A 10,566-nucleotide genomic window follows, 5' to 3' on the forward strand; every position below is an offset into this window, starting at 1 on the left:
AAAAACCGTTTGCAAAATCATGCTTTACTGAGCTGATCAGATGGTGTTACCATGGTCGGACAGGACCAAGCCCCCAAATAGGAGTGACAATAGTTCAAGTCAGCCAGGTCCCCAAATGAAACTGTGGCATTTATGCCGATCAAAAGGCGTGGCAATGGTTTGGGTTCGACCAAGCCCCCAAGTGATTTTGTGGCCTTAGGCCGATCAAGAGGCGTGACTGGTTCAGACTTGACCATGTCCCCAAGTGATCTGGTGGCTTTCGCCTATCAAAAGGCGTCGCATTGGTTCGGACACGACCAAGGCCCCAAGTGATATCACAAAGCTTTTGTTGAAAAGCAAATTTCACGGGGAAAACCGGAGGCCGCTTTAAAACAGAACCACTCCATGTAATCACACATGATATGAAAGAACAGAGACCCCGCTTTAGCTGAGGCTCCGGTTTTATTATATCAATGATAATATATACACTACCATAGTATGTACATAGATAGAGCCGATGGCTCAAGTGTAGTAAGGCCGAAGATGAGCTATATTCCATGGCCTGTTGGTCTCCTCCTCTGATGTGCGCGAGTCTTTATGCTCTCGAATATCAATCAGATAGTATGACCCATTGTGCAGATTCTTGCTGACCACGAAAGGTCCCTCCCAAGGTGGGGATAACTTGTGCATATCCGTCTGATCTTGGATGAGCCGAAGCACCAAATCTCCTTCTTGAAAAGTTCTAGTTCTGACCCGGCGACTGTGATAGCGACGAAGATCTTGTTGATAAATCGCTGAGCGGGTAGCCGCTATGTCACGCTCCTCATCTAATAGGTCCAAAGCATCTTGTCGTGCTGTCTCATTGTCCGCTTCAACATAAGCCGCCACACGAGGCGAATCGTGCCGGATATCACTAGGGAGAACCGCCTCTGCTCCGTAGACCATAAAAAAGGGTGTGTATCCTGTAGATCGGTTGGGTGTAGTGTTGATACTCCATAGCACAGATGGTAGCTCTTCGACCCAACATCCCGGTGTTCTTTGCAATGGAACCATAAGCTGGGGTTTGATGCCTCGCAAGATCTCTTGATTAGCTCGTTCTGCCTGCCCATTGGACTGGGGGTGAGCCACTGATGATACGTCAAGTCTGATGTGCTCACGTTCACAGAATTCCTTCATATCACCCTTGGATAAATTGGTACCATTGTCAGTAATGATACTGTGTGGAAAGCAAAACCGGAAAATCACCTTTTTAATGAACTTCACCGCTGTAGCTGCATCACACTTGCTGACAGGCTCCGCTTCAACCCACTTGGTAAACTTGTCCACTGCCACCAAAAGGTGGGTTTTCTTATCCTTGGACCTTTTAAAAGGTCCGACCATATCCAGCCCCCATGTTGCAAACGGCCAAGTAATTGGAATCATCCTCAATTCTTGAGCCGGCACATGAGCACGCCTTGAAAATTTCTGACAGCCATCACACCGTTTAACCAAGTCCTCCGCATCAGCATGAGCTGTCAACCAGTAAAACCCGTTGACGAAACACCTTAGCTACCAAAGACTTTGAACCGGCGTGGTGACCACAATCCCCTTCATGGATTTCTCGTAAAATTTCACAGCCTTCCTCAGGGGAGACGCAGCGTTGAAACGCCCCTGATACACTGCAATGATGCAATTCGCCATTGACAATAGTCATAAATTTGGATCGCCGGACTATCTGCCTGGCTAGAGTCTCATCCTTTGGCAACTCTCCCCGGTTCATGTATGCAAGATAAGGAACTGTCCAATCCGGTATAACATGCAGGGCTGCCACCAATTGAGCCTCCGGATCAGGAATAGCCAAATCCGCTTCACCTAGGAGCTTGACTGACGGATTGTGCAACACATCAAGAAAGACATTAGGCGGGACCGGTTTACGCTGAGAGCCCAACCGGCTTAAAGCGTCCGCAGCTTCATTTTTTCGACGATCCACGTGATCCACCTGATAACCCTTGAAGTGACCGGCAACAATATCCACCTCACGACGATATGCCGCCATAAGTGGGTCTTTAGAGTCCCAAGTGCCAGACACCTGTTGAGCTACGAGGTCCGAGTCACCGAAGCACTTAACCCGACTTAGATTCATCTCTTTAGCCATCCGGAGACCATGGAGCAAGGCTTCATACTCAGCTGCATTATTAGTACAAGGGAACATTAAGCGGAGAACATAACAAAACTTAGCACCTCGTGGGGAAGTTAACACGACTCCAGCCCCTGAGCCTTCCAATTGCCTGGATCCATCAAAATGGATAGTCCAATATGTGTGATTCGGCTTTTCCTCTGGTGCTTGCAACTCCGTCCAATCATTGATGAAATCAACAAGTGCTTGAGACTTCACCGCCGTCCGAGGCACGTACTTCAATCCGTGCGGCCCAAGTTCTATGGCCCACTTGGCAATCCGGCTAGTCGCCTCTCGGTTCTGTATGATATCGCCCAAGGGAGCTGAACTGACCACTGTGATGGGGTGCCCTTGGAAATATTGCTTCAACTTCCGGCTTGCCATGAAAACTCCATATACTAGCTTCTGCCAATGCGGATACCTTTGTTTGGATTCAATAAGCACCTCGCTGATATAGTAAACCGGCCGCTGAACCGGATACTCCTTGCCTGCCTCCTTGCATTCTACCACAATAGCCACGCTAACTGCACGAGCATTGGCCGCTATGTATAACAATAACGGCTCCTTGTCGACTGGAGCTGCAAGAATGGGCGGATTGGCTAATTGCCGCTTCAAGTCCTCCAACGCTTCATCAGCCGCCGGACTCCAGATGAAGTGATCTGTCTTTCTCAACATCTAGTATAAAGGGATGGCCTTCTCTCCGAGGCGGCTGATAAACCGGCTCAGGGCGGCGATCCGACCCGCCAAACGCTGAACATCGTTGATACACTTTGGTTTAGCTAGGGAGGTGATAGCCGTAATCTTCTCCGGATTAGCCTCAATTCCTCTGTTGGACACAAGAAAACCCAGTAACTTGCCTACTGGAACACCAAAGACACATTTGGCAGGGTAAAGCATCATCTTATAAACCCGCAAGTTGTCAAAGGTTTCCTTCAAATCATCAACCAGCGTCTCCTTCTGCCTTGACTTGACTACAATATCATCCACATAGGCATGCACATTGCGGCCGATCTGCTCATGCAGGCCATTCTGTACACACCGTTTATAAGTGGCTTGGGCGCTCTTGAGCCCAAAAGGCATAGAGACATAGCAGAAGGCTCCAAAGGGAGTAATAAATGTCGTCTTCTCCTGGTCCTTAACCGCCATTTTAATCTGATGATACCCAGAATACGCATCCAAAAAACTCAAACGCTCACAACCCGACGTGGCGTCAATAATCTGGTCAATGCGAGGGAGGGAAAAAGGATCTGCTGGACAAGCCTTGTTAAGATCCGTGTAATCCACACACATGCGCCAAGTGCCATTTTTCTTAAGAACTAGCACCGGATTAGCGAGCCATTCTGGATGGAACACTTCAATGATAAAACCAGCTGCTAAGAGCCTGGCCACCTCCTCCCCAATAGCTTTGCGCCTCTCTTCGTTAAACCGGCGGAGAAATTGCTTTACCGGTTTATACTTGGGATCAACATTAAGAGTGTGCTCAGCGAGTTCCCTCGGTACACCTGGCATGTCAGAAGGCTTCCATGCAAAAATGTCCCGATTCTCACGGATGAACTCGATGAGCGTGCTTTCCTATTTAGGGTCCAAGTTGGCACTGATAGCGAATTGCTTGGACGAATCACCGGGCACGAAGTCAACAAGCTTGGTCTCAGCCGCTGATTTGAACTTTAGATCTGAATCATGCTCCGTAGTTGGCTTCTTCAAAGGGGTCATGTCCGCCGGATCAATATTGTCCCTATAATATTTTAACTCCTCCGTGGCACAAACCGACTCTGCATAGGCCGCATCACCTTCCTCACATTCCAAAGCAATCTTGCGGCTCCCATGAACCGTTATTGTCCCTTTGTGACCTGGCATCTTGAGCTGTAAATAGATATAACAAGGCCGTGCCATGAATTTGGCATAAGCCGGCCGCCCAAACAAGACGTGATACGGGCTCCGGATCTTCACCACCTCAAAGGTTAGTGTTTTGGATCGGGAATCATGCTCGTCCCTAAAAGCCACCTCCAGGGCTATCTTACCAACGGGATATGCTGATTTGCCAGGCACCACACCATGGAACACCGTATTAGACGGTCTGAGATCCTTCTCTGTTAGCCCCATGCGGCGGAACGTCTCATAGTACAGGATGTTAATACTGCTCCCTCCATCCATGAGTACCTTGGTGAATTTATAACCTCCCACCTGAGGGTCTACCACTAATTCCAACTGGCCTGGATTGTCAACCCGGGGGGGTGATCCTCCCTGCTCCACACGATAGGCTGCTCTGACCAGCGTAAATAGCGCGGTACGGCCAGTTCAACAGAGTTCACTGCTCGCTTATGAAGTTTCCGGTCGCGCTTATCCGAGCTAGTTGTAAAAACGTGATACTGCCCATTGTTCAACTGTTTTGGCTGGCTCTGATAACCCGACCACTGCTGCTGCTGCTGTTGGTTGTAACCCCCTTGACCGTTCTGATTATCCTGGTTATTATTACCGCCCTGATGAAAACCTGAACCGGAAGCTCCATCGTGACCCGGCCCATGGAAACCGGATCCTGAGCCACCACCTGACCCATGGTCATACCGGAAGGCATTAGAATTTTTAAATTCCTGCATAATATAACAATCCTTCCAAAGGCGGTTAGCCGGCGCCTCCTTCGTCCTGTGTTTTGGGCAAGGCTGATTCAGGAAATAGTTTAAGCGGTCCGGGTTAGGATTTGGAGCCCCATTAAGATTCACCGCTTTACCTCTGCGCCACTGACCCTTGTCCTATGCATTAGTGTTAGCCACAAAGTCCATGTTGCCATCCGCTTTACGCTTGCCTCTGTTTCCATGGCTCGCCAGTTTGTATTGGTGCCCCTTAGAGTTGCTATTCTTTCTTCCCTTCCCTGCTTCGTCATCCTCAGTCTCGGGATCCTTGGTACTATCAGAATCAGCATACTTCACTAAAGCGGCCATGAGAGTTCCCATGTCATTACAGAATCGTTTCATACGCCCCAACTTCAACTTTAGAGGCTTAAACCGGCAGTTGCCCTCTAGGGTTATGATCGCAGAGTCAGCATTGATTCTGTCAGATGAGTGCAAGACTTCAGAAACGCGGCGTACCCAATGGGTTGTTGACTCTCCGTCCTCCTGTACACAAGCCGCCAAGTCTACTATGGATTTAGGCTGCTTACAAGTATCTTTAAAATTCTGGATAAACCGGGTCCGCAACTGGGCCCATGAACTGATAGAATTAGGCGGCAGGCTCTTCAACCAAGTACGGGCTGTGCCTTCAAGCATCATGGTGAAGTACTTTGCACATGCAGTTTCATCCACATCCAGCATCTCCATTGCCATCTCATAACTCTCTACCCACGCCTCTGGAGACAAATCAGCGGTGTAATTTGGCACTTTGCATGGACCCTTGAAGTCCTTGGGCAGGCGTACATTGTGTAACGCGGGGACTAAACAGGGCACTCCCAAGCCAGATGCGACCCCTGGCCCGGCAAAGGTGGTAGGACGAACTGGTGTAAGCTGATCCGCCTCGTTCTGTGCTGCTAACTCAGCCTCCCTTCGTGCCCGGGCCCGGTCTACTACATCCTGAGCATCGTGAACACCACCGGCTGAGTTATTGCCACGGGCCGCTTCACGGCCCCGCGCATTGCTCGAGATGGCCGGTTCATCCAGGCGCCTGCTATAGCTCCGGCTTGGACGAGGTGTGGAATGAATCCGATCGCGGCTGTATGAATATGCCTCCTGTTGAACCAAAGCGGTCCGGAGAAGTTCCTTAACCCGGCGCGTCTCTATCGCTTGTGGAGAGTCTCCTTCGACCGGGATAGCTTCTAATCACGCAGCAGCTGCGACAAGATTGTCCATGGGATTAGAATAATGACCCAGAGGCGTCTGGACTGGCGGAGGAATCACAATGTTCTGCCGAGGAGGTTCCATCAGGCGGGGTTGGACCGTCGCTCCCGGCCCTGGTGCCTCGACCCGGTTTACCTCCAGGTGCCCCGGTGGATTACTGGTTCCAGCACCCGGAGTATGAAAGAGATTTCGAGGGTCGAACCCTAACGGCAGGCGTGATCTGTGCTTCCGCTTCAAGACCTCTTGTGATGCGTTCTGGTCGAGCATGAGCTTATAGGCCTGGGCGTCCAAAGCGTCCCGTTCTGCAGCCATCCTGTCCTTCTCTGCTGCCAGGTCGGCTTTGGCCTGTACGATCTGCTCCCTTACTTGTGCAATCTCCGCATCATGGGCATCCTGATCCGTCGGATTGGCCTCTGCCATAAGTGCTGCTAATGTGTCAAACAAGTCAGACAGAACTTGAACCGATGGGGGCACAAGGCCTCCTGCCCTTGCTGCCACTGCCGCTGCTAATCCGGAAAGCATTGCCGCTGCGGTCGAAGAGTGATTCGCCGCCTGCGTGCCGGCCATGAATATTCCAACCCGGTTGATCTGATCTGGGGGGTCCGGAACACTGTCGCCATCAGAACAGCCCCTAATCCGGTCATCTTGCAACTGGTATAATGATTCAGTCTCTCCGGTTGAAGATTCGTCACCGGAATAGATGACAGTCTCGCTACCGTATGCTGACTCGTCCTCCTGCTCTCCTCCGTGGATGACTCCCACGAAGGCTCGCTTCACGGCCGGTTTAACCTGGGTAGATCTCGCACGCTGAGCCGTCTCGACGAGGTCGGTGCGGATGTCCGGCTCAGGCCCAGGCTCACCAATCTTGCCGATAAACACATGTATGCCACCAAAGGGGACCCGGTACCCGTACTCGACCGAACCGGCTTCGGGACCCCATCCTGCATCGTCGATGTAGAGCTTGCCGCGACGACTCTTGGTCATCCGGCCCACAACATAGCCTTCGAGTCCTTTGAGCTTGCCCTCCAAGATCATCAAACCGTCGTGCGATAGCCCCACGGTGGGCGCCAACTGTCGTGGATTTGTCACGGCAGATGTCCTCGTGAAAGGACTTAGTCGTGGAGCCATCGCTACAGGTTAACTTGAAGGGGTTAAAGCGGACACAAAGACACAAGGGTTTATACTAGTTCGGCCCCTTCGATGAAGGTAAAAGCCTACGTCTAGTTGTGATGGAATTGATATGGTTTCGATGGCTAGGGAGCAAACAAGCTTCGCCTAGGCTCGAGTTGTTGTTCTCTCTGAACCGCCGCCGGGTCGTCCCCTTATATACACGGGTGACGCCCGTCGGTCCACAGAGTCCCACATCGGTTCATACTCGTATCCCGTTTGGTCTCTCTCTATTCCTAACTTACAATGCAAGTTTACATATCAAGCCGGTTTACGGCTAGAGGTTCTAAACCGACTACAGGCCTTGGGCCTTCATCTGCTTAATCATCTTTATACTACTAATGAAGTTAACCCGGCCCAGGTAGGCCGGTTCACACCCAGTAGTAATATCCCCAACACTACTCTAAGTACTATTGCAAACCACTTCATATTTTTTTTTCATTGTAGCTACTGTAATATAATTTTTCCATGGCTTAATCCACTGATAGAAATTGATAGTAAAAAATGTAAAATCGCGCACTACAGCCAAAGTTTCTATCCTGCACCGCACAAACCAACAAGCATTGTAAACATCCTAAAGGCAAAACTTGGCACATTGTTTTTATAATACAATGGAACTGTACAAGGGGATAATTATTTGTGTTGAAAAGTTTCTGTAATTAAGTTTCACAAAGTTTCTGTGAGCACGAACAAAGTTCAAGGAGCTCCCCCACTTAAACAATGATTGTCTTTCTCACTTTCACTTTCCTTTTTGAAAAGTTTTGGGTTCCCTTCTTTATTTTAGATTGTTTTTAAACTTTATGAAAACACTCAACAAAAATAAATGACTCTCTAAAACTTCCGGGTTGTCTCCCTGGCAGCGCTTTCTTTAAAGCCATTAAGCTCGGCATATAGTGCTCAAGTAATGGATCCACCCGGATCCCAAGGTATATCAAAGCCAATTTTAATTAACAATGATTTGTGAGTTAGTAGTGAGCACAAAGTAACATATATCATGCAACCACGAAGTCTAACTCTCTTCCTATGCATCGGCATGTCATAAAAGAATAATTCATGCACACATAGTAAAGGCCAATGCATAGTATAAGAAGTTTCTTGCAATTTTATCGTATTGGAAACATGGAGAGGCGGAGATATAGTTCCTTTATCATAATAATTGCAAGTAGGAGCAGCAAGCACATGCATATTATATCTATCAAAATCATCATGTGTATTAGTAAAACGCAACCCATCAACATAATCCTTAATAAGAGCAAACTTCTCCGAATAGTGTAGTTTGGAGAATTCAAAAAGATAATAGGACTATTATGTGTGGGTGCAATAGCAACAATTTCATGTTTAACATAAGGAACTATAGCAAGTTCATCTCCATAAGCATAATTCATATTGGCATCTTGGCCACAAGCATAGCAAGCATCATCAAAAATGGGTATTTCAAGAGAATCAATGGGATCATAACAATCATCATAGCAATAATCCTTCGGTAAGCATGAAGGGAAATTAAACAATGTATGAGTTGAAGAGTTACTCTCATTAGAAGGTGGGAACGAATGATCAATCCGCTCTTCCTCCTTTTGTCCTTCACTCTCCTCCTCATCTTTTTCATCCAATGAACTCACAGTTTCATCAATTTCTTCTTCCATAGATTCCTCCAAAATATTAGTCTCTTCTTGGACAGCGGAGGAGTCCTCAATATATGGTTTAACATAGGCATTAGAAGCATAATTATCATAACAATATTGAAGTATGGAAAAAATTTCAGATTTGTAAAGAGTAGCATCATACTTTTCAATCAAACAAGCAATTTCATAAGAACCCTTAAAAGCAAAAAATTCTTCAATTTGTTGAACAGCATAGTAATTATAAACACCCTTAGCATACGAACATACAATTCCATTATCACTAAACTCACATTGATAGGGAGGGTGTTTCTTAGGGTTTTCAGAACAACAAGTAAAATCATATATTTCAAATAAATTCCAAGCATAGCATTGCAAACGATGAATTTGATCCAGAAAAGTTCCCCTTTTTCAGATATGCGGTGTCGCACATAACAAGCATGATCATCTAAAGATTTTCCCTCAACTAAGATAGTTGGGGTTTCAGCCCGAGCACATAGGGATCGAAGATGATCCAAGTAAAAAGCTTTAGGAGTGTGATAGATTTTGAGTGGTTCTTCAACCATTGGTGTAGTAGGTACAACTAAGTTTTTGGTATTTTGCATTTTCTACCCGTAACTAAAGATAGAAAACAACTAAGAACGACAAATAAAAAGTACTTAGTGATAAAGCAAACAAGCACATACGAGAATATTCACCCCATGCTATGACTCCCCGGCAATGGCGTCAGAAAAAGGTCTTGATAACCCACAGCATAGGGTATCAATTGTAGCCTCTTTCGATAAGTTAGAGTGTTGAACCCAATGAGGAGCTAAAGGTATAACAAATATTCCCTCAAGTTCTATCAAACACCGATACAACTTTACGCACACTTGACATTCGCTTTTCCTAGAACAAGTATGAAACTAGAAGTACTTTGCAGGTGTTGTTGGATAGGTTTGCAAGATAATAAAGAGCACATAAATAAAAGCTAGGGGCTGTTTAAGTAAAGAAGCAATAAAGTTAGTATACGAGTGTGTAAAAGTAGTGGTAGGAGTTATGAAATTGTCCCTTAGCAATTGACTACTTTATTAGACCGATAGCAAGTTTTATGTGGGAGAGTCCACTGCTAGCATGTCATCCCTGACTTGGAATTCTATACACTTATGATTGGAACTATTAGCAAGCATCCGCAACTACTAACTTTCATTAAGGTAAAAACCAACCATAGCATTAAGATATATTGGTCCCCTTTCAATCCCATATGCATCAATTTCTATGCTAGGTTGAAGCTTCTGCCACTCTTCCCTCCAATACATAGTCCTATAAACATACAACTAACCCTATGGTGTGATCCACGCGCGCGCTTATTTGATGGGAACCAAATGATAGCAACATAACCACAAGCAAATTAAACCAATCATAGCAATTCACCAATTACCGAAAGGACAACGAAAATCTACTCGGACATCATAGGATGGTAACACATCATTGGATAATAATATGTAGCATAAAGCACCATTTTCAAGTAGAGGGTACAGAGGGTTGCGGGAGAGTGGACCACTGAATATAGATGGGGGAAGGTGATGGAGACGTTGGTGAAGATGACGGAGGTGTTGGTGTAGATCGCGGTGATGATGATGGCCCCAGGCGGCATTCCGGCTCCACCGGAAGCGAGGGGGACAGAGCCCCCCTTCTTCTTATTCTTCCTTGACCTGCTCCCTAGATGGGAGAAGGGTTTCCCCTGTGGTCCATGGTCTCCATGGCGTGGGAGGGGCGAGAGCTCCTTTGAGATTGGATCTGTCTATGTGTCTCTCTCTGTTTCCGCGTTCCCTGATTC

Source organism: Triticum aestivum, chromosome 4B (assembly GCF_018294505.1).
Source record: "Triticum aestivum cultivar Chinese Spring chromosome 4B, IWGSC CS RefSeq v2.1, whole genome shotgun sequence".
NCBI classification, from domain to species: domain Eukaryota; kingdom Viridiplantae; phylum Streptophyta; class Magnoliopsida; order Poales; family Poaceae; genus Triticum; species Triticum aestivum.